This window comes from Giraffa tippelskirchi, chromosome 2, assembly GCF_054371585.1.
Source record: "Giraffa tippelskirchi isolate mGirTip1 chromosome 2, T2T-mGirTip1v1.2.pri, whole genome shotgun sequence".
Taxonomy (NCBI): Eukaryota; Metazoa; Chordata; class Mammalia; order Artiodactyla; family Giraffidae; genus Giraffa; species Giraffa tippelskirchi.
Window position 1 is genome coordinate 52,907,281 of NC_137276.1, and position 25,569 is coordinate 52,932,849.

The 25,569-nt window shown below is 39.3% G+C and overlaps 1 long non-coding RNA gene across 1 annotated transcript in view; it reads left to right on the top strand.

Moving 5' to 3' along the window:
• The window catches only part of LOC145534961 (uncharacterized), a 76,752-nt gene extending 52,004 nt beyond the window's left edge, over nucleotides 1–24,748 (top strand). The window contains exon 2 of the long non-coding RNA XR_014075133.1: nucleotides 21,848–24,748. This is a non-coding gene — a long non-coding RNA (uncharacterized LOC145534961). The remainder of the gene's footprint in view (nucleotides 1–21,847) is intronic.
• The last annotated feature ends 821 nt before the right edge of the window (nucleotides 24,749–25,569 follow it).

Here is a 25,569-nt window from a genome sequence, read left to right on the forward strand (position 1 = left end):
CTGGATTAAATTTGCCCATTTGAGTCCATTTTAGTTCACTGATTCCTAAAATGTGATGTTCATTCTTGCCTTTTCCTGTTTGACCACTTCCAATTTACCTAGATTCGTGGATCTAACATCCCAGGTTCCTATGCAATACTGTTCTTTACAGCATTGGACTTTACTTCCATCACCAGTCACGTCCACAACTGGGTTTTGTTTTCACTTTGGCTCCATCTCTTCATTCTTTCTGGAGCTATTTCTCTACTCTTGTCCAGTAGCATATTGCACACCTACAGGCCTGGGAGTTCACCTTTAAGTGTCATATCTTTTTGCCTTTTCATTCTGTTCATGGGGTTCTCAAGGCAAGAATACTGAAGTGGTTTGCCATTCCCTTCTCCAGTGGACCACGTTCTGTCAGAACTCTCCACCACGATCCGTCCATCTTGGGTGGCCCTACATGACATGGCTCATAGTTTCATTGAGTTAGACAAAGCTGTGATCAAGTGATCAGTTTGAATAGTTTTCTGTAATTTCATAGTTTACTTTATAGTTCACATTTGGTTGTGGATTTTGACTAATATATAATGACATACAGCCACCAGTGTAGCATCATACAGAATATCTTTACTCTCCTAAAAATCCCCTTCTCTCTTCCAATTTATCCCTGCTTCTTTCCCCTTAATCCCTGGAAATCATTGATCTTATCAGTGTCTATAGTTTTGCCCTTTCAGAATGTCATATAGTTGACCCTTTCAGACCGATCTCTTTCACTTAATAATATGCATTTAAGGTAGCTTCATGTCTTTTTGTGACCATTTCTTTTAAGTGCTAAATAATACTCCATTATCTGGATGTACCGATTTATATATTCACCTACTGAAGGAGGATATCTTGGTTTTTTCCTAGTTTTGACAGTTATGAAATTAATATGTAGGTTTTTGTGTGGAACTGCAAGGAGAGATATTGTATGGCGATATTGGATTGTATGGGAAGACTGTGTATAACTTTGGAAGATACTGCTAGACTGTTATTCCTAAGGAGTGATTGAGAGTTCCTGTTGCTCTGACTCTTCACTAGTATATGATGTTGTCAGTGTTCTGGATGTTAGCTCTTCTAATTGGTGTGTAGTGGTTTATTGTTGTTTTAATTTGCGATTACCTGATGATATATACTGTTTTACAACTTTTCATGTGATTATTTGCCATTTGTTTAACTTTTTGTCTATTTGGATCCTTTACCCATTTTTTAATTGAGATGTATGTTTTCTTATTTTTTCTCTTAAGAGCTCCTCATATATTTTGGGTACTAGTGCTTTATCAGATATGCATTTGGCAATTATTTTGTCTTAGTTTGTGGCTTGTTTGTTCATTCTCTTAAAAGTGTATTTCTTAGAGTAGATGTTTTTCATTTTAATGAAGTCCAGCTTGTCAATTTTTTCTTCCATGGAGTATGCTTTTTGTTATATTAAAAAGTCAGACAATCCCAAGACACCTAGATTTTCTCCTCTATTAACTTCTAGAAGTTTGATAATTTTTCATTTACATTAAAACAAATAATTTTATTTATTTAGTTAGTTAGTTTTGGCTGGGCTGGGTCTTCATTGCTGCATGGATTTTTCTCTAGTTGCAGAGCAGGAGCCAATCTCCAGCTGTGGTGCTCCACCTTCTCATTGAGGTGGCTTCTCTTAATGCCACACATGGGCTCCATGGCATGTGGACTTTAGTAGTTGTGGCACATGGACTCAGTAGTTGTGGATCTTGGGCTCTAGAGCATAGGCTCAATAGTTGTAGCATATGGGCTTAGTTGCTTTGTGGCATGTGGGATTTTCCTGGATCAGGGATTGAACGAATCTGTGTGTCCTGCATGGGCAGGGAGACTCTTCACCACTGAGGCACCAGGGAAGCCCTTTGCACTTACATTTAAACCTATTGTCCATCTTCAGTTAAATTTGGTTAAAGATGTGAGGCCTGTGTCTAGATTAATATTTTTGTGTGTGGATGTCCAGTTGTTCCATCAACATTTGTTGAAAAGACTATCATTTCCCATTAAATTTCCTTTGCTCTTTTTTCAAAGTTTGATAGATTCTATTTGTGTAGGTCAATTTCTGGGCTCTCCATTCTGCTCCATGGATTTACTTGTCTATTCTTTTGCCAATGCCATACCATCCTGATTAATGTCATTTCTATGAATTTTAATACACGTGCAGATTTATGTAACCAACACAATAATCAGCATATAGAACAATTCCATCACTCAAAAAAAATAAACTTCCTTATGTTTTCTCCTTATACTCACATTTCTTACCCACTTATGTCTGGCAACCACCAGTCTGTTCTTCAGCACAGTAATTTTTCCTTTTCGTGAATGTCAGATGAATGCAATCATATGATATATAGCCTTTTGAGACTGGCTTCTATGAGTCAGCATAATGGCTTTGGAGGATCATCCTTTTTTAAATGAGTATTAATAGTTGTTCCTTATTGTGGCTGAGGAATATTCCATGGTATGAATATAGCATCATTTGCTTATTCATTCTTTATTTGAGAGACATTTGGTTATTTTCAGTGTTTGGTGATTAAGAGTAAAGCTGCTGTAAATACCCACGTACAGGTTTTATGTGAACACAAGTTTGCATTTCTCTAGATTCAATACCTAGACGTGAAATTGCTGGGCCATAATAAGTACATGATAAACTCTTGAAGAAACTACTGCTCAATTTTCTATATTGGCTGAATAATTTTATATTCCCACCAGCAATGTATATGAGATGCAGCTGTTCCACTTCTTCTCCAGTGCTTGGCATAGTCAGTAATTTTTAGTTTGGACATTCAGTGGATGGCAGTTTTGTTTCATCATGATTTTAATTTGCATTCACTAGCTAATCATGTTGAATATCTTTTCATATGGTTATTTGTCATCCATATATCTTTGGTGAAGTGTCTGTCAACATATTTTGCCCATTTCAAAAAAATGTTTGTTTTTTTCACTGTGAGTATTGCTAGTTCTTTATTATTATGAGTAGAAGTCTTTTGTCAGATACATGATTTATAAACATCCCCAATTGGTAGCTTGCTTTTTTCTTTCTTCTGATAGTGCCTTGTACAGAGCAAAAGTTGTTAAGTTTGATGGTTTAATTTATCAAATTTTTTTTTTTAATGTCTCAGGTTTTTGGTGTCATGTCTGAGAATTCTAGTTCTTTTTATAGCCCCAGGTTATGAAGATTTTCTCCTAAAATATTTATAGTTTTGCATCATATATTTAGATGTATAAGCAATTCTGAATTAATTTTTGCATAAGATGTGAGATGTAGGTTAAGGTTTATTTGTTTGTCTACATCTATCAGATTGTGCTAACACTGTTGAAAAAGAATGCCTTTTTCCCTTCAGTTACTTTTTGCAGGTTTGTCAAATATCAGTTGGCCATATATGTTAGGGTCTATTTCTAGACACTATTCTGTTTCATTGATATATGTGTTTAGTCCTTCACCAATACCACAGTTTCTTTGTTACTATAGATTTATAGCAAGTCTTAACTTTAGATAGTGTGATTTCTCCAAATGCTTGATACTTGATCAAAAGTGTTATGCTATTCAAGTTTTTTTCTAACCTTTTCATGTAAATTTTAGAATCAGCTTGTCTAAATCTACATTATTTTTTGCTGAAATTTTGGTTATATTTTGCTGAAATATTAACTTACAGATCAAGTTGGGAAGAATTAATGTCTTTTGTATATTGAATGGTATTCACCTACAGAATCAATATTTGCTTCCATTGATTTTTATTTTTTAAAGCTTTTAATTTTATTGAAGTTTACTCTCTTTTATCTTCTTCTTTATGCTACTTTAGGCTTATATCATTTTTCTTTTTCTCAGTTCTTAATTTAGAAGCATGAATTATTGACCTTTCTTATTTTCTAATAAAAGCTATTGCTATGAATTTCATTGCAAGAATTGCTTAAACTGCAACCAAATTTGATATCTTTGAATTTTTATTTTCTCTAAGGTCAGGTTTTGTTTTTTTTTATAATTTACTTCAGGGCTCCTTCCTTGACCCATGGATTATTTAGAAGTGTGTTGTTTGATATTTAAGTGTCTGAAGATTTTCCAGTTATCCATTATTGATTTTTAATTTAATTCCTTTAAGACCTGAGAACATGATTTGTAGGATTTAATTAGTTGGACTTTGTTAAAGTTTGTTTTATGACTAGAATATCGACAATCTTGGTGAACGATCCATGTGGACTTTAAAAGAATGTACATTCTGCTGCTGTTGGGTGGAGTGTTCCATAAACACAATTAGATCAGTTGGTTGATGGCATTGTTCATTTCTTCAGTATCCTTGCTAATAGTCTGTCTACTAGTTCTATCTATAACTGAATGGTATATGTTAAATTCTCTAAATATAATTTTGAATGTTTTTATTCTCCTTTAATTTCTGTCAGTTTTTGCATATTGAAGCTCTGTTCCTAGGTGCATATATATGCATGTAGAATTGTTATTTCTTTTTTGTGAATTGAAAAATTGATTAGCATGCAATAATTCTCTTAATCTCTGGTAATTTTCTGTGCTCCAAAGTCTTTGTCTGGTATTAATATAGCCACTTTAGCTCTCTTCATATTAAACTTTGCATGGAAGTAATTTCCCATCCTTTTTATTTTTAATTTTCCTATATTGTTATATTTGAAGTGAGTTTGTTATAGACAGCATGTATTTAATAGTTTTTTTTTTAATTTAAGTATAGTTGGTGTACAATATTATGTTACAAGTGTACAATATAGTGATTCAAAAATTTTAAAGGTTATATTCCATTATCAGTTCAGTTCAGTCACTCAGTCGTGTCTGACTCCTCGCGACCCCATGAATCACAGCATGCCAGGCCTCCCTGTCCATCACCAACTCCCGGAGTTTACCCAAACCCATGTCCATTGAGTCGGTGATGCCATCCAACCATCTCATCCTCTGTTGTCCCCTTCTCCTCCTGCCCCCAATCCTTCCCAGCATTAGGGTCCTTTCCAATGAGTCAACTCTTCGCATGAGGTGGCCAAAGTATTGAAGTTTCAGCTTCACCATCAGTCCTTCCAATGAACACCCAGGACTGATCTCCTTTAGGATGCACAGGTTGGATCTTCCTTCAGTCCAAGGGACTCTCAAGAGTCTTCTCCAACACCACAGTTCAAGAGCATCAATTCTTTGGTGCTCAGCCTTCTTCACCATCCAACTCTCACATCCATACATGACTACTGGAAAAACCATAGCCTTGACTAGATGGACCTTTGTTGACAAAGTAATGTCTCTGCTTTTAAATATGCTATCTAGGTTGGACATAACCTTCCTTCCAAGGAGTAAGCGTCTTTTAATTTCATGGCTGCAATCACCATCAGCGGTGATTTTGGAGCCCCCAAAAATAAAGTCTGACACTGTTTCCACTGTTTCCCCATCTATTTCCCATGAAGTGATGGGACCAGATGCCATGATCTTAGTTTTCTGAGTGTTGAGCTTTAAGCCAACTTTTCCACTCTCCTCTTTCACTTTCATCAAGATGCTCTTTAGTTCTTCCTCACTTTCTGCCATAAGGGTGGTGTCATCTGCATATCTGAGATTATTGATATTTCTCCCAGGAATCTTGATTCCAGCTTGTGTTTCTTCCAGCCCAGTGTTTTTCATTATGTACTCTGCATATAAGTTAAATAAGCAGGGTGACAATATACAGCCTTGACATACTCCTTTTCCTATTTGGAACCAGTCTGTTGTTCCATGCCCAGTTCTAACTGTTGCTTCCTGACCTGCATACAGGTTTCTCAAGAGACAGGTCAGGTGGTCTGGTATTCTGATCTTTTTCAGAATTTTCCACAGTTTATTGTGATTCACACAGTCAAAGGCTTTGGCATAGTCAATAAAGCAGAAATAGATGTTTTTCTGGAACTCTCTTGCTTTTTCGATTGGATGTTGGCAATTTGATCTCTGGTTCCTCTGCCTTTTCTAAAACCAGCTTAAACATCTGGAAGTTCACGGTTCACGTATTGCTGAAGCCTGGCTTGGAGAATTTTGAGCATTACTTTACTAGCATGTGAGATGAATGCAATTGTGTGGTAGTTTGAGCATTCTTTGGCATGACTTTCTTTGGGATTGGAATGAAAACTGACCTTTTCCAGTCCTGTGGCCACTGCTGAGTTTTCCAAATTTGTTGGCATGTCAAGTGCAGCACTTTCACAGCATCATCTTTGAGGATTTGAAATAGCTCAACTGGAATTCCATCACCTCCACTACCTTTGTTCATAGTTATGCTTTCTAAGGCCCACTTGACGTCAGATTCCAGGATGTCTGTCTCTAGGTGAGTGATCACACCATCGTGATTATCTGGGTCATGAAGATCTTTTTTGTACAGTTCTTCTGTGTATTCTTGCCACCTCTTCTTAATATCTTCTGCTTCTGTTAGGTCCATACCATTTCTGTCCCTTATCGAGCCCATCTTTGCATGAAATGTTCCCTTAGTATCTCTAGTTTTCTTGAAGAGATCTCTAGTCTTTCCCATTCTGTTGTTTTCCTCTATTTCTTGGCATTGATTGCTGAGGAAGGCTTTCTTATCTCTCCTTGCTATTCTTTGGAACTCTGCATTCAGATGGGAATATCTTTCCTTTTCTCCTTTGCTTTTCGCTTCTCTTCTTTTCACAGCTATTTGTAAGGCCTCCTCAGACAGCCATTTTGCTTTTTTGCATTACTTTTCCATGGGGATGGTCTTGATCCCTGTCTCCTGTACAATGTCATGAACCTCTGTCTATAGTTTATAAAGCACTCTGTCTCTCAGATCTAGTCCCTTAAATCTATTTCTCACTTCTACTGTATAATCATAAGGGATTTGATTTAGGTCATACCTGAATGGTCTGGTGGTTTTCCCTACTTTCTTCAATTTCAGTCTGAGTTTGGCAATAAGGAGTTCATGATCTGAGCCACAGTCTGCTGCTGGTCTTGTTTTTGCTGACTGTATAGAGCTTCTCCATCTTTGGCTGCAAAGAATATAATCAGTATGATTTCGGTGTTGACCATCTGGTGATGTCCATGTGTAGAGTCTTCTCTTGTGTGTAGTTATTATTAATTTTTGACTATATTCCCTGTTTCATAGTATATATCCTTGTAGCTTATTTTATACATTATCATTTGTATCTATTTATCCCTTACCCCTTAGTTGCCCCTCCCTCTTCCTTCTCCCTACCGGTAACCACTACCTCTAGTTTGTTACCTATATCTGAGTCTACTTCCTTCTGGTTATATGCACGTTTGTTGTATTTTTTAGATTCCACATATAAGTGATATCATACAGTATATGTCTTTCCCATATGACTTATTTCACCTAGCATAATCCATTCCAAGTCCGCTCATATTGCTGCAAATGGCAAAACAAACAAACAAAACCCATATTTTCATGTAATTGTTATGTTTAGACCAATTGCATGCAACATAATTATTGATAGGTTTTGATTTAGATCTAATATTTTTTTCTGTTTTCTGAACATTTCCTCTTTTTTTTCACTTCCATTTGTCCCTCCTTGCCTTTATAGGGTAAATTTTACATTTTTGTTATATTTTAGCTCATCTATTCTCATAATCATGGCACACTTTTTGTCTTTCATTAACTCCTAATAGTTTTACCTCATCAAGTAGAATTTTAAGTTTCCATCTTTAATGTTATAGTTGTCTTACATATTACAGTTACATGAAAAAAACTCATCATACAGTGATTATATTTTTTGTTTTCAGCAAAAAACAAATTGATATATTGATGACTATATCAATATTTTAAAAACTGAGAAGAAAAAAATAGTTTATTATTAATAGTTATTTACTACTTCTGTGGCTCTTCCTTCATTCCTAATGTTCCAAGTTTCCTTCTGATATCAGTTCCCTTCTGTATGAAAAATTTTGCTCTGCAATTCTTTGGTGTGCAGATCTGCTAACAACAAATTGCTTTAATTTTCTTTCATGTTGGAATATATTTATGTCATTTTGTATCCAGAGGATATTTTTACTGTGTACAGAATTTTTGGTCAATAGATCTTTTCTTCATCAGTTTAAAAATGTTGTGGCATTTTCTGGCCTTCATGCTTTCTGATGAGTGATCTGCAGTCATTGGAAATAAATTTCTTTAAAGGTAATGTGTTGGTTTCCTCTGATTATTTCATAATTTTTTTCTTTGTCTTTTCATTTTTAGCTATTTGATTATAATGTGTTTGAGTATGGAGTTGTTTAGGTTTATCCTGGTTAAGTTTCACTGACTTTGGCTATATAGGTTTATGTCTTTTGATGAAATTGGAAAGTCTTCAGCCATTTCTTCTTCAAATACTTATTTCAAACTGTACTTTTTCTCCTCCAGGTTAGAATTCCCATAACATAAATGTTAAATCATATGTTACTGTCACACAGTTCCCTGGGTTTTTGTTTACTTTTGTTATCTTTTCTCTCTTTGTTTTTACTGTTGAACCCATCCAGTGAGTTTTAAAATTTGGTTATTATATTTTTCAGCTCTAGTATTTCTATCTGTTTCTCTTCACATTTTCTGGTTCTTTGCTGGCTTTCTGTTTTTCCACTTTGGGGTATTTATTCTTGCTTGTTATACTACTTCCATAATAGCTGCATCATTGTCATATTGGCATTTGTACCTGTTAATTATCTTTTCCATGCAAATTGAGAGTTTTCTGGTTTTTTGGAAGAGAAGTAATTTTGGATTGTTTCCTGGTATTCTGAATATCATGTGTATACTTCTGAGTCTTATTTAAATTCTATGGAAAATGTTGGCATTGTGCTTTTAGCAGTCAATTGACCTGGTTAGTTTCAGACTACAAGTTTCATCTTGCCTTTGGTTGACTGGGGATCCAGTCTCATTTCAGTGTTAAGTGTCTTGCAGTGCCATTCAGTTTTGCCCCAGATAGGTGCCACCCTGAGGTTAGTCTGGGCCTAGACAACCATCTATGTGTTAGTTCAGTTCTTGAAAGTTTTTTTGTCTGCTCAGTAGAATCAGATCCACATGTGTGTGGCTTGAAGACTAGCTCTTAAACAACTTTATAGGGTTGTTTTCTCAATATATACTTCCTCTTCACAGTTTACCATGTGCAATATATCCATCAGTTTTTAACAGATTCCAAAGGGCTCGTGGCACTCTTTGTTTTTGTCCTCCAGACATAAGTGCTGTGGCTTAATTTTCCCTGCTTTCCCCTGTACTTCCAAGACTACAGCTATGTTTGGGGTCAAGTGGAAGGAGAACATGAAAAGAAAGTGGTGATTCACTCCACACTCTTGGGATCCCAACCCAACTTACTGGAGAGGTCTTTGCAGCCATCACGGTGTCAATGCTTAGAGGCTGGGCATAAGTTGCCAGAGATGGGAAAATAAACACACAAATGAAACAAAACCTGGGATTTCCACATTCTCTTTGAGATTTCAGAATTCCCTTACAACTCCCAGAGCCAGAAAGGGAGGTCTCTCTTGGAGCTGATTGCCACCTTTAGGTTTTGATTGAATTGAGTTTAGGTACATGGATCCTGGAGGGAAAAAACATGCAGACTCACCACTGTTTTGATGTTATTTGGAATTCTGGTCTTCCTTCCTGATCTACTTGCTACTACTTACTTTTCAGATCCTAAAGTAGTTCCTCAAGGTATGGTAGTCATAGCAGTGGGAAGTATAGTTATTCCACTTAACAGAACTGGAATCTCTCCCATGAGGTTTTGTAAAAAATATATATATATATATATATATATATATATATGTATGTATGCATATGTGTGTGTGTGTGTGTATATATATATATATATATATATATATATATATATATAGTTTTGCAGATTTTTGGCTTTTTCTTGGAAACTAACTTTAGGCTCATGGAAGTTGCAAAAATAATACAGGGAATTTCTGTGCATGCTTCATCCAGATTTCCCCAGTGACAACATTTTATATATCACAGTGCATTTCAAAACCGGGACATTAGCAGCGGCATGATACTATCAATTAAACAACAGACCCTGCTTGGTTTTCATCAGATCTTTGTTGCTAGTGGTGGTGTATAGTACTATGAAATTCCACACTTGTGTTACCACCACCACAAGGAAGGTACAGAATTCTTCTATCACTACAAAAAAACTCCTCCATGCTACACCCCAGCTCTAACCCTGGGTAGTCACTGATTTATTCTCCATCACTACAATTTTTGGTCATTTCAAGGTTATTCTGCAAATGGAATCATACAGTATATACATCAGTTTTTAACAGAATTCAATCTTTGGCACTGTATGTTTTGCTGCTATCAGGCATTCAGACATCAAGCAATATTCCTTTACTGGGACAAAAGCTGTGAAATACTGGTCCCTTCTTTCAAGTCCCTCTAACAAGTATGGGAATTTAAAAAGAAGGAATTAGAGGCCAGGGTATATATATATAGTGACTAGGGTCTGTTAAAGGAGCAAGCATCCCATTATTCTGAGCACTCAACTCTTGGCCTTTAGGAATCAGAATGAAACCAGCTTCCCTGGATGTAAAACATCTGAGTCATTGCCTCAGATCACAAGGGATGACAAGGGGTCAATGTATGTCTAACCCCAAGTGGCCCACTTTGCCTTCATGTGGCTGTGAGAGCTGGAGGAAGGTGGGCTAGCATGCCCCAGGGAAGCTGTGCACAGAAGAGCACATTTAAATACACCTATTATCCCTGTGGCTTTGTCAACAAAATATTTCAACCCCTGATGAATCTCTCTGTGTTCCTAGATTTATTTTTAGGTGCAGCACAACAGATTGTTTCTTTGTTTGCTTTTCTATTTGCTCATGGTTATTACTTCCTCCTGAACGGTTCATCATAGCGGCAGTCATACAGTAATCATCTAGCAGTATATTATTATTTATTATGTATCAAGTACCATAAAGGCTCATGAAGCTTACCAGGTGCCTATGACGATACCAGCCATTGACTGAAGAGCTTAATGCTGCATTTGGGCACTTACTGGGGAGCTGGAGCTGGAGGCTCAGTGATGGGGCAGACTATCCTGGGACAAATCTGTTACTCCTACTTCCTCCTGGCAGTGTAGAGGGATGCAGAGCTCTAGAAGCTCCATGCAATCAGGACACAGAGAAGGACATGGACAGGGCAGAAATCTTGATGTGGATGGAACAGGAGAAGGTGGTAGTGCTTGTAATAGCATGGATGGTTTGACTCCTTCAGTTATGAAAACCTGATTTTCATATCTTCTGAAATGGATTCTATAGCTGTGAGGGAGGATTGTTGTTGTTTTTCAGTTGCTAAGTCGTGTCTGACTCTGCAGCCAGGCTCCTCTGTCATGGGATTTCCCAGGCAAGAATTATGGAGTGGGTTGCATTGCCTTCTCCAGGGATCTTCCCAACCCAGGGATCAAACCCTCATCTTTCATGCCTCCTGCACCAGAGCTCCTTTTGCTGTGTTGCTCTTCAATCTATCAGGGAAGAGCCCAGGTTGGCGGCACTGGCCACTTTCTCTAAGCTCACAAGCCTGAGGTCACTCATTCAGTTATTTTCAAATGCTACCTGTTCAGATAAAAAAGGAACAGAGGAGGAGGACAGCTGGCTGAGGCTGAGGCCGGTTGCAGGCTTGTTCCTCCTCATCCTCATGGTGTCTGGGGAGAGGATAATGACTGGCGAGTGGAGCTCTGTCAGGGATTTCTTACCTCCCTTTTCAGACATACTTCAGTCTCAGGAGGATGGCTATGCTTCCCTTGTAGGTGTGCTCACTCTTCTCCATCCAGTGCTAGATTCAAGATAGGATTCCACAACCAATCCCCCATCATTCACTTGGCATCTGCAAATCCCAATCAGACAAGAAGATTTTGTCAGATTTAATTTTTGAAGTATGTTTATGGACCGTTTCTCTCATTGACTCTGCCTTATCAGACTATTTGATGCCTCTCTAGAGTTTCAGGCACGCCTCTTTATTTTCCCCTGGCTGAAAATAAGGTTTAATTTAGAAATCCCTCAAGTTTACTTTTCATTTTTGATTGTAACCCAAGCCTGATTAAAAATTTTTTCTCCCTTTTCATTATCTATCAATCTTTCTGATGAAATCAATGGAGATAGAGGCAAGATACCTTTGCTCAAATCACTATCTTACCCAATTGCTATACAAGACCAAATTTTTATATACTTTGAATAATATGGAGCTTATATATCCCTCAAGTAAACCTGCTTGCTGTCAATAGGTTAAATCTTCCTGTTTGATTCCATCATCTTTCCAGTGTAGACACAGGTGAAGACTAGAGTTTCCAGGAGACAACAAAACACTTCTCATGCATAACAGGGGCAGTGAGTGCCTCAGCTGTAACTGTTACTCTGACCAAACCCTGTCACATGATCACATGATCACATGATCTTCAGCACTTGACACATGTCTATCAGAAATAGAACTTTTAAAAAGAACCCCATTTACAATTGCATCAAAAAGAATAAAATACTGAAGAATACATTTAACCAAGGAGGTAAAAAACCTATAATCTGAAAACTGTAAAAAACTGTTGAAAGAAATTGAAGATAACACAAATAAATGGAAAGTATTTCATGCTAGTAGATTGGAAAAATTAATATTGTTAAAATGCCCATTTAGTAACCAAAGCAATCTGCAGATTCAATGCAGTCCCTATCAAAATACCAATGGGGTTTTCCACAGTACTGAAAAAATATAATTGTAAAATTTATATGGAGTCAGAGAAGATCCCAAATAACAAAAGCAATCTTAACAAAGAAGAGCAAAGCTAGAGTTATCATGTCCCAGATTTCAAACTATGCCACAAAGCTGTAGTGATCATAACTGTGTGGTACTGGGATAGAATATCTAGTTTTAATCAAGAACTTTCTTATTTATCAGTCTTTTCCATATCTGTTTACTCTAGTCTTTTTTTTTTTTTTTAAATCTAATAGTTGATGGAGAAGCATTGAGTACCTACTATAATCACAGAGTATTTCTAGGCATTAAATATATAATATATAATCTAGCACCTCAGAGAATCTAGCTCAACAGTATTGCTCTTTCTAACACAAGGAAACTTCGAATTTGTGTATATTCCTCCTCAGTCTTAGCCACATGCTTCAGAACTTGGGTTTGGCTCCATCTGAGAAGCTTCAATTTTTCCATAATGATAACTTAAGAAAATTGTCGAGCAATCTGTTGTATTTGACTTCTCACTCTGCCAGTGTTACTGTGCTGACTTCTGTTCAGCCTCTCAACCTTGAAGAGATATCCTCTTCAAGAACATTCAAGAGAAGACAAAAGAGGAGACAGAGTAGGAAACAATTTTTTCTGTAGAGGTGTACCTGTGATGGGCAGAAGTTATAGGAAAACACTCAAGATTCTACATCCTAGTGCCTGGAACCCGTGAACATGAAGAGATATTATTCCTGTGGCTGTGTTATGTTATGTAGCATACTTGACCAAGAAAAGGGGAGATTATTCAGATGGAGCTAATCTAATCACATGCTCAGTCTCTCAGTTTTTTTCCTCTCTTTGCAACCCTACGGACTGGAGCCTGCCAAGCTCCAGTGTCCGTGAGCTTTTCTTAACAAGAATACCGGAGTGGGTTGCCATTTCCTCCTCCAGGGGATCTTCCTGACCTTCCTGCGTCTCCTAGATGGCAGGCAGATTTTGTGAATCAAATCACAGGAGCCTCTAAAACACAGAAGAGAACAGCAGGAAAATACAGAGCTGTGAAGAATGAGAAGGACTGATGCGCCCCAGCTAGTATGAAGATACAGAGGACCCTGTCAAATGTAGGGAAATCTAGGTGTCTTCCGGGAGCAGACAGCACATCTTACTGATAGTTGAGATGGAATCTGGCCAACAACCTAAATGAATTTGGGAGTGGAGTCTTTCCAGAGCCTCCAAAAAAGGCCCTAGCTGGGTCACACCTCGCTTTTGCTTTGTGAGAACCAGAATTTAGAACCTAAGAGAGGCCTCTCTGATTGCTGACCTCTAGAAGTGTGAGCTAACAAAAAACCTTTGTTTTATGTTGCTAGTCTGTGGTAATTTATTACAGCAGCAAGGGAAGGCTAATACCTACTTCTTCATGTGTAATTAAGTTCTAAACAGAAGAGGTAAATGGAGTTACTGAAAAGCAAACTCTCAAAAACAAAATTAGAAGGTAAGCTCGTTTGCACAATAAAAGAATTCTTTACATTACAAAAGGATTTAGAGGTTCGTTTAAGTAGCACTTATTTAAGTGTTTGTTTACAGATCATTACTTGCTTAATAGAGGGAGAAACTAAAAGCTGAGGTGTTCCAAGCTTTTGCTGATTAAATAGCAATCAAAAATGAAGATAAAGTATGAGATTATAATAATAACAAATGTGCATTTATGCAGGCATTTCAAATGTTTTCATTTTACATAATCAAAAGCAAAAGTTCCAGGATCTCCAGTTCTCTCCAGGACACTTGTCCTTCTTATTCAAGTCATATTTAGTGCAAGCAAGAAACTGTGCAGCACTGCAGACCTTAGGAGTACAAAGAGGAGGCAAGGAATTCTTGTCCTTGGGTCCTTTGCTCCAAACTAATTGATGCTTTCGAACTGTGGTGCTAGAGAAGACTCTTGAGAGTTCCTTGAACAGTAAGGAGATCCAACCAGTCAATCCTAAAAGAAATCAGTCCTGAATGTTCATTGGAAGGACTGATGCTTAAGCTGAAGCTCCAATACTTTGGCCACCTGATGCAAAGAGCTGATTGATTGGAAAAGACCCTGATTCTGGGAAACATTGAAGTCAGGAGGAGAAGCGGATGACAAAGGATGAGGTGGTTGAATGGCATCACTGAATTGGACATGAGTTTGAACATACTCTGGGAGACAGTGAAGGACAGGAAAGCCTGGCGTGCTGCAGTCCATGGAGTCGCAAAGAGTCAGACACAACTTAGGAACTGAACAACTAAAAACAAGAACAATTTTGCCACATAATTCTTTCTAACCCTGAAATTTAGAGCAGAGGAGGAACCAGGAGGATGGGGGGATGGGGGGGGCAAAAATATCAAAGATCTGGAAGGTTGAGCAGAAGCATCCCAATAGTAGGGTTCTTGATTGTGGGGCAAGGAAAAAGGGAAACTTTTATCAGGTCCCCCAATCCAGGGACTGATGGTAAGAGGAAAAAAAAAAATCAATGCCACTTGTTAAAGGCGGTGAGGCAGAATTTACTTAGGACTATTACCACAGGACCACTGGAGTTTCACAGGAGAGAGATTAGGCTCAACTCTGAATAAAGATGGGCACATGGCAATTTCTAGCCAAGGAACAGGATGGGGTTACTGGATGGAAAATTACTAAGAAGAAACATCAGGGGTAAAGGAGGTTCTGGTTAAACTGATCTAACAGGATTCTGGCCGACAGCAGGCCAGAGTAATCAGACATTGTCCAGGGGATAGATGGTGCAGGATGAAGAACTTGGTCCATTATCAAGGATGAGGGTGATCAGCTATTGAGAGTGGAGGAATTCTTTGCTAAACTTACTTAGCAGGGTTCTTGTTAAAACTAGATTTTATGAGGAAGTACATTCATGGACCCAAAAGAAGGTTTAGGAGCCTGACTATAGTTTGGTCAACAAAAAAATTTTTGTCCCTGGGTCAGGCCCATTTGACTTATATTATCTCATTCAGTTCTGCAGGGTGTACAATTTTACCCCATGCTTCAGGTAAACAAACCAAGGTTCCAAGAGGAAAATCAATTAGTGCAACTTTACGAACATTTAAATAAAGGGCAGACTCAGTTTGGTCCCTGAGACCCTGCCTTGTTTGTTTTAACAGGCTACCTCTGTAGACATATGCCCAGGTGGGCAGGTGATTAAGAGAAGTTACAAAATCAACACTAGGACAACATCAATTCTATCTTTGTAACAGCAACCTTAGGACTCTGACCAGGTAGCAACAGGTTCAACATCTTGACTAAAAGTTTCCTAAGTGCTTAGACACTACCTCCTCCAATAAATACATCAACACAATTGTGGTTGGTCCTAATAATTTTTGCAACTATCTTTAAAAGTTAGACTCAAGATTTAGTTGAAGTAGAGAAACATCAGGTACACATAGCCTGCTGTCAATCAAAATCTACAGTGAAGGGGATTTACCTGGTGGTCCAGTGGTTAAGGCTCTGCCTGCCAATACAGGGGACTTGGGCTCAATCCTAAGTCAAGGAACTAGGATCCTACACGCTGTGGAGCAACTAATGCCCACACACCACAACTAGAGAGTCCTGCATGCTTCATTGAAGATCCTGCATGCCGCAACTAAGATCCTATGCAGCCAAATAAATAAAATGAAAGAATTAAAAAGAAAAAACCTACAGTGGAACTAAGGACCATTCATTGCCAGGATATCCTATTGCCCTGAACTCAAATTTCACCTTCAGGATACTGAAGATTTTAGAATTTATCCACACCAAGTAAACATCCCTTTACCTTCATCATAATTACAGCTTGGCAAATGCTATAGTAGTTCATCATGTAAGCTCCGTTTTACTAAATAATTCACCTGGCATAAAGTAGGCATCCCATAAGCATTTCTTAAATTAATAATATTGGTCTCTCGCTAACTCTGGCATTTTCTTATAACCCCATGGGTTCTGTGAAGCAGTCAGTCATACTCTTACCCACTCTCTGACTCATTAAGTCATTAAAACTCTTATGATCAGGGTTTGTCACATTTATATTCATTTTCCTCATTCTCTTGAGTGATTTTTTTAGTTCAGTTAAGAGTTCAGCATTTGTTGAATGATTTCTATGTAGCAAATAAATTCCCCCCATACTCTTTACTAATTTTGATTTGTGTCTTATGCATAATGATCTATGTGGTGGTAGTAGGAGCCTGAGCATAAATGCAAACCACTAATTCATTCATTCAACAAATGTTTGCTGCGTGCCAGCATACATGCTGGAATGCAGATACAGAGGTGATTCACAGGTCTCCTGTCCTTGACAGAGCTCCCAGTATAAGTGAGAGAAAAAGAAGAAAGTATTAATTATAAGAAAAAGTAGTAAGCACTTCTTTGTTGACAAGATTCAAAGAAAAAATACAGAGAAGAGACCTAACACAGATGGAAGAAGGGGGTAAGGGATGATGAAAGCTTTTTTACAGAAGTGAAAAAATGAGGGAGATTGTGAAAAATGAGTAGGACTCGGCCTGGTGGATAAGGAAAGAAGTGAAGGACAAAGCATATCCTTTTGAGAGTGATATTCTAAGGGGTATATTGAGAAGCTCAGACATGGCTGACTGACGTGTAGAAACAAAGCACAAGAAGGGGATGGAAAGGTCAGCCTCTCCAGTTGTACTTTTGGCTGTGCTTACACGTGGGCTGAGCAGATAACCATAGTGTCCGACAAGGTCCTGGCTGAGAAGCAAAGCTGACAGATGCCTGGCTTCTGCTCACAGTAGAACACTGTCCCTGTAAGGTGAGACTGAGCTTGTATGAAACCATCCACTCAAATGAGAGGCCAGAAGTATGTGATGTAGAGCACTGGGGCTTCTTCCTGCAAACATGACTTTGTGAGTAGGTGTTCTTGGATCAATTGCCATTGCCAGGAAGCTCAAGAGGCCCATATGAGATAAAAAATAAAAGCAGAATGGAATCTGAAGTAGTCAAGCCAAAGGTCCAGAGAGAGTGGAGAAGTATCGGACAAACGCCTGCCCCCGGCTCCTGGTGCATCATTTGGCTCCTCTGGGCCTCATTGATTTTAGGAGAAATCCAACTTTTTTCCTTTCCTTTTTGAGACATAATGTGATTCTGACTCAAATGCTAGGGATAGACATTTGGGAGAGACAGTAGCTCAACACTGGGGATGGATAAACCTGGCCTGGACATGGTTTCAGAAAAAGATACCTAAATCCTTTTTAGCAGAAGATTTAATTTCCAGTTTTCCAAGCTCCACACCACTCCCTATCGCATCTGATTCATTTACAGATTCATTCTCCTTCCCTGACCCTCGAGGTATTTCAGTTTAAGACCTGTGAGAAAACAAATAATGGAGCTCTAGGAGAGACCAGGCCAGCTTGAGGATGACCAAGTAACAGCGATCAGACGGAGAGCAGTAAGAGGGTCGTGGTGGAGGCCTAGAGAAAGCATGACTGTTAGCAGAGAGAGCATGTGAACCCGAGTGCGATGTCAGAGGAAGATCAGGGAAAATGCATATTTGTAACATCCCTTGGGTGTAGCACTGAGCAAAATGAAACTGTGTCCTGTCTGGTTGCTGTGGCCTTGTCCAGATTTTTGAATTTTAAGAAGCAAGCTTATTAGGGTCAATTTGCTTCATTATTGTCTTCTCTGCCAAAATTCTGATGAATACAGTTTAAGTTGTATTCAGATTGTCAAGTGTATGCTGTGTGCTAAGTCCTTTAGTCATGTCTGACCCTTTGCAGCCCTATGGACTGTAGCCCACCAGGCCCCTCTGTAGTCTAAAAGGAGAACACTGGTTAACCCTTTCCCCAGGGTTGCATCCCTACTTCCTGAAACCCATTCTCATATCCACCCTGTGTGTATGTCTGGCTCAGTTGTGTCTGACACTTTATGATCCCATGGACCATAGCCTGCCAGGCTCCTCTGTCCATGGAATTTTCCAGGTGAGAATACTAGAGTGGGTTGCCATTTCCTATACCAGGAGATCTTCCTGACCCAGGGATTGAACCCATGTCTCTTGTGTCTCCTGCATTGGCCCACGGATTCTTTACCACTAGCACGACCTGGGAAGCCCATCCACCTCCATAGCTTATCTCTATCCACTTTTCCCAATTTGAGTCCATTCTGTTCTTTAAATTTCAAGCTCAAATGCTTAAGACATGTTCTTACTGCTTTTCTTCAAGGCTGAGTAGATTTGAACCATTACTGAAAGCTTTTCCCTTGTCAGTTTCCCTGTCATTGGCAGTTGACCACTTTGCTTGACAGCTGATGAGGCCTGTGTAATACCTAGACATTTTCCTCTTCCTCTTTCAAGGGCATCAAGGCAGAGCCTCCCAACATTTGAAAATGGGGAAAAAATTTTGCAGAGATTACTCACCAGAAGCCAGAAAGGGATGAGTTCATTGTCAGGTAATGGAGCCAGGGATGTGAGAGGGTGGATTCACTGAAACTTCCCTTTACTTTCCTAACAAGTGAATCCTTTCTTCTCCTCCCTGAGTGGGAAGGAACTGAGAACAGTGAGGGAAGTTGTGAGTCTATGGAACCTTGATTCCACTCTGCTGGCTCCTGCCCCTGCTGATTCTGTGAGCTCAGGCCCCAGGAATCCAAACGCTCCAATAACCCTGTATTTTCACTGCCTTTTTCCGAGTCATCATTTCACAGTTGGCTCTCTGGATCAGAATGCTTCCTAACATCTATAAAGATAACTTCTCTTCACATCTGCATAAGAATCTCATACATCTTTGGCAGCCTTGAGTATTTATTATCTCATTTGATCCTTATCCCTGTCTTGTATAATCACAATAATGATGATAAAAATTATTTAACGCTTAATCAGTTCTAGGCAGTGTCCTCAAAGTTTCATACTGCCCAATTCAGTTCTCCCAAACCTTATCATGGAGAGATTTTATTTTATTTTTAAACTTTTTATTTTGTATTGAGGTATAACTGATTAACAATGTTGTGATAGACTCAGATGAGCAGCAAAGGGTACTCAGCCAGACATCCATGTATCCATTCTCCTCTAAACTCCTCTCCTCTCCAGGCTGCTACATTGAGTAGAGCTGCATGTGCCATACAGTGGTTCCTTGATGATTATTCATTTTAAATATGACAGTGTGCACATGTTCATATTACTCCCATTTTTCAGAGATAAAAACTGAAATTTAAATATCCCTTGGTCAGAAACATCAAGCTTTTCAAGGTCATGCTACTTTTAGTTATAGAACTGTGAAGGGTGGCAGAATATACCACACCGAAATAGGTCCCTTTGGCATTCTGAACTGAAGGCAATTGAGAAGAAGCTGACACAAGAAAATCTCCCTGCCTTTCCCCTATTTGCCTAAAAGTAGGTCATATATTTGTAAAGGTGTTCCCACTCTACCACAAAGCACAGAGGTTAATCAACAGGGATAATTTTAGACCCTTATCAGCCCAGAGATAGCACCAGAGGAATACAGACCATAAACTTTGCTAAAACTAGCCCTTATCTACCATTAGTTTCCCTGTATGTTTGCTTTTCCACAATTTGCCACCTCTAGAAGCTCAAAATCCTTTTTCTTTTATCATGTCACTTCTCTTAAAATCTTTTGTTTTTTGCTAAGGTGCTATATAAGCACAAGTTCTAACTAGCCCCTTTGAGTTACTCATCTCTAGGTATTCTCACATGAATGGGTGATGCACAGGTTGATAAACTTCTGCTTGTTTTTCTCTTGTTAATCTGTCTTTTGTCAGTCTAGTTTATAGGGTCCCAGCAATGAAACTAAGATGGGTAGAGGGAAACGTTTTTCTTTCCTCTCCAACAGCTGGTACCGAAGATCAGGTACCCCAACTCATGATCTTGTACTTGTTTTATTACACCAGGTTGCTACAAATATATTATAAAACAGCACTTCTCTCAAAACTTATTGTGCACAGAATCACTTGGCTATCCTGTTAAAATGCAGATACTGATTCAATAGGTCTGGGGTGAGACACAGAAATTTGCATTTCTAACAAGCTCCTGGGTGATGCTGATACTGCAGATCCAGGGACTATATTTTGAGTAGCAAGGTATTTGGAGATTGGATGTATGGCTCCAGTCTGCAGTCCCCTTTTTGAGATAAAACTACTTTCAAAAGAGGATTTTTGCTACCTAATCCTCATCTAGCTTGCTCTGACAGCCAGGGAAACAACGGCTTTGAATGAGCAGCTGAGCTGACTGTGTGAAAGGGAAAGAGCAATTACTGAAGAATCTAAGAGAATCTGTATTATGGGGCATCATATCCTCTACTCAGGAGCTGGGGAAGGTATTGGTAATAGAGAAAAGAGCCAGGGCCCTTTGTCTCAGAAACAAAACAAAAAAAAAAGTCTTACTTGATATGAAAGAAGAATGAGGCAGGGGAGATAGATGCAATTTTTATTCCACAGGATGCATCCCCCCCCACCCCGAGATTATCAAAACATTGTCTATTTTTTATAAATCGTTTGCAAGATACTTAAAATAATGGCATAAATGTTTAACTCACTCAGAAGCTCAAAATCTAGCAGTAACCACTATTTACAATTTTTATGTATTTACAATGAGTTTTTAAGCTAGATGAAGACGTCAATTGGTAGATAAAACAGTTGAGCTCACACTGCATTTTTAGATTTATGTGCTGCAATTGGTTCACAATTTTGTTAGCAGCATCTCCCTGCATTATTAGGGCTTCTTTGTAAACATACATTTGATGGTTGCATGATTTTCCATTGTTTGTTCTCATTGTAATTTCCTTAACTATTCTCATATTTCTATTCTTTCAAGGTTATTTTCAAGTTTTCACTGTTAGGATCAGTGTTGAAATAAATCTTAGTTTACATTTTCTACGGTTTCCTTATAATCAATTCCTGGGAGTGAAATTACTAGAGCAATGGTTTCAGACATTTTTAAGACTTTGGTTACATATTGCCAAATTGCCTAACAGAAATGCAGTCTTCTGTAAAGGAAGTTTTACAGGTGTCTTTTTAAGACATGACCCTGAGTCAGGATGTTGAGCCCATCCTCAGAGCCTCCCTCTTCTGGGAAGTTCACACTGGGTTCCCGCTATTTGCTTCCCAATTGTTTTCCCAGGCTTTCCTCCCTCTCATTATCACAAAAGTGGCAGTGGAGGACCAATTTGATTCCTAATGCACTTTTACTAATTGCACCGTATGTTACACATTTGGGTCATGGTAACTTTGGATTCTGTTTATGTGTCTTCAGGGAAGGAAATGGAAAGAAGCCAACAGAGGAAGAAACCCGTGATGAGGGAAGCCCAGTGCTTGGTGCCTCCGGCTGCAGTCTCCATGCCAGTAGGTCACACGATATGCAGACGGGGACAGGGTACCAAGACCCACCCCAGTTTACCTTTTTGGTCCATTCAATTATCTGGTTAAATGGTTAAATTGTGGCTTAGATGAACTGATATTAAATTGTCTGTGACTTGATTGTGGGTTCTCCTGCACCCCTAAGGTTATGTTTTGTTGTTGTTCAAAGTCATGTGTCTTGGGACACATTTCCTTGTGGAAGATAAGAGAATAGCATGCGCTGTATGGGAGGCAGAATTCTGTATCACCTGGTAGTATCCTGTATCACCCTGGCGTTGCCATTTTGGAGCAGAAACTTGTCTGTATTGGGCATGAGGCAGGGCATAATACTAAGGATCCCAGACAGCCCGTGGTCTGCAAGGAAGAAGGACACATGTAGGAGCGGTCGTGGGCACAGTGACATTGACTGTCAACTCAGAGGTGAGTGAGGGAGAGGCATGGGGATAGAAATGAGCTCCAGGTCTGCGGAGTAGGCTCAAAGTGGTGGAAGGAAGATACTGAAGCACAGATCTGATAAGTACACAGTTTGATCTGAGCCTGGCCTCAGATGTAGCCCAGTCCCGAGACTAAGCATTAGTTACAAACTGCACCTGTCCTCAGGCTCACTAAACCCTGACCAATTCTCCATGTTAATTCAGACTCAGGCACGGAGTTAAGCTGTAACCTGGCAAGTTTCTGAGCCTTAGCCCCAACCTAGAACAATCCTGTTTATCCATTCAAATAATATGTTTTCAGTGCTTGCAGATTTCAGGTCATTCTCTGACCTTGAAGCCTCTTCACCTTTTCTCATTATTAGTGTGAAGGTAAATAAGATAATACATGTTCCAGGTTAGTGCAGTTCCTGCACACAGCTGTTACCATTTCCTACCCTCACTACCTCCTGAATCCCTATCATTTCCCTCACTATTGGGAGGACAGTAGTCTTCTTCGGATGCAAAGAGGGGCTTTTACAAGGTTTCTAGTAGTTCTCATAAAGGCTTGCCTCCACTGGTCTTATGTGCAGTTTTCTGGGTCTAATAGCTGAATATCCTGTGTGGGGCCTTCTTGCTCCCTCTGGTCCCCAGCCCACCTGCCTGCATCTTCCCAGCCTCACTCTTCCTACACTCCTGTCATGGAAATACTCCAAGAGGAGAAGACTCTTGAATGAAATCTTTCCTTGTTTAACTCCTCTTCACACACAAAGGTGTTTCCTTTCAGCTTCAGTGTTCTGATTGTAGAAAGGACAGCTGGAGTTTGGAACTGGACGTTCTTTTGTCTCGTCTAAATGCAACGATGTACTCTATCTTAATTTGATCTTCTCTAATGAATGACTACAGACGCACAACTCATAAACAATAGAAATTTATTCTTCACAGTCCTGGAGATTGGGAAGTCCAAGAGCAAGGTACCCGCAGATTTTACCAAATACATTTACAGTATCTGGTGAGGACTCAATCTTCACACAGCAGAAGGAGCAAGGGAGATCTTTGGGGTTTCTTTTGTAAGAGCATGGATTCTGTTTATGAGGGTCCCACCCTTATGACTTAATTACCTCCAAAAGGCTCCAACTCCTAATACCAACACACTGGGGATTAGGAGTTCAACACATTAATTCCGGGGACAGAAACATTCGGTCCATAACATTCTCCATTGATGCTGGACAGAGTTCTGTATCCTCGGTCTGGGACAGAATGTAGGTAGAGGTTGCCACCTGCTAATGACTCCAAATAATCATTTCTGATTCATTTATGATTGAGCTATTGTTAAGCCTCTAGTAGTATATGAGGGCCTGTGGCATCATCTACATGGCTTGTTCCTCCAAAGGTAATTTCCTGGGTTTTCTGAACATTTTTGCTTGGAATGATGTTTGCCATTCTGGCACATTCCTACTGTGGACCACCCCCCAGAGTACAGAGGCATTGTCCAATAACTCAAAGGTGACCTTGAATTCTGAATAAGCTCTCAGTCATCCTGTCTAGTTGGAACTGGGTCTGAAACAACTGTTCAACTCTCTCAGAGACTCAAGGGACAGATGTTTGTATATTCTTTTCTTTGCTGAGAATTGGTCCAGTAGAAGCCACCAGCGTGGCACTGCTTTTTTTTTTTTTTTTTTTTCATTTTTGGCAATAGACCCACCCAGATTCCTGGAGATCAGTCATTGGGAGGCAGGGGTTGTTGCCTTTCTTATACAAATAAATGGAAAGGTCATTTCACTTAATCATGAATGCAGGTTTTTAACAGTGTGATTATCCCTATTTGCCTGGTGTAGAAATTGAAACTTGGAGATATTAAGGAAACTGCAAGCTCATATAGTTACTGACCCAAGTGGGACTGGAAGGGACCATTTCAGCATTCAAACGATCATGCTCCAGCATAGAGAAAACCACAAAGAAGTTTTGTGGAGCACAAGGGTGAACTTCAGTTTGTCTGTTTTGTGCGATACATTTTAACTGGATCTTCTCCCCTTGTTCCTGCTGAAATGTCTAGAACTTAAGAGTAAGAGGGAATCTCACAGAACACTCGGCCAACATCTGTGCTTCATAGCATGGGTCAGGCTGCTCAAGTGACAAGCAGATTACCAGCAGGAGGGATTTTCCAGGCCAGAGGTGATGTGGTAGAAGAAAGATAGAAAAAAGCACAAGTTTTATGATAGAACACAGGTATGTTTTTTAACATCTTTCAAACTTCTTTGTTTCCTTACTTGTAAAATGGGTATATGTTAATACCTACCATCTAGGGCCATGGAAAGAATGAAATTAAAGTGCATTTCTGAGATATCTGTCATTGTGACATACAAGTTTAAAGAAAAAAATAAAAATGTTCCAACTTGTGACTCTAAAGAGTTGGGAACCCAGGTCAGTCCTTCTTGATTCTGCTTCCCTGTCTCCACCAGCCTTTCTTCACCTGCTTCCTTCGTGCGGCCCCTTCCTTAAAGCTCTGCTGTAGCCCCCCTGCTCTCCGCTCCCAGCAACCTCCCACCCGCAAGTGTGCTTTGTTCAAGTTCAATGTCTGGGCTCTCCCTCCTTTCCCCTACTTTCTGCTTGTCCAAACTGTTTCCAGCTTCAGTGAACACCCATTTAATTGGATTTCTGCCTTCTTCCTGGCTCACAAACGGTTCTAAACAGGGCTTGATCTATTTTAGCAGTTTTGGAGTGGTTTTATTCAAGGGGCTGTAAGACCATCAAGGGGAGAGTTTTCATTCCATTACAGCTGAGTGCAGATCTCAGTTCATGAGAAAAACACCAGGCATGTAGTGACTGTAATGGTGTAGAACAGTGCGTAATGTAGCATATGGAAGAGAAAGGGAGGCCAGGGCTTAGCATCTTTTGGTGTTATATTCCTCTTCTTTTTCCTCTTCTTCTTCCTTTTCTTCTTGTTGCTCTTCCCAACCCCTGATATACACACTCAATCACTCTCAAACACACACACACACTCACACACTCACACTTAGACCTTAGCAAAACAGAGCCCAGAGCTGGATCCATTTTAACACAGTAAAGCCTTGGGACTGGTTTCTTTTAAGTACCTTCTTGATAATCTCAACTGCCATGAGCTCTGGTTTTGCCCATGAACATTTCAGGATGGCTACGTTTCTGTGTGGTAACTCAAAGATCGTGCGTAATTGCCTAGCTCTCTGAC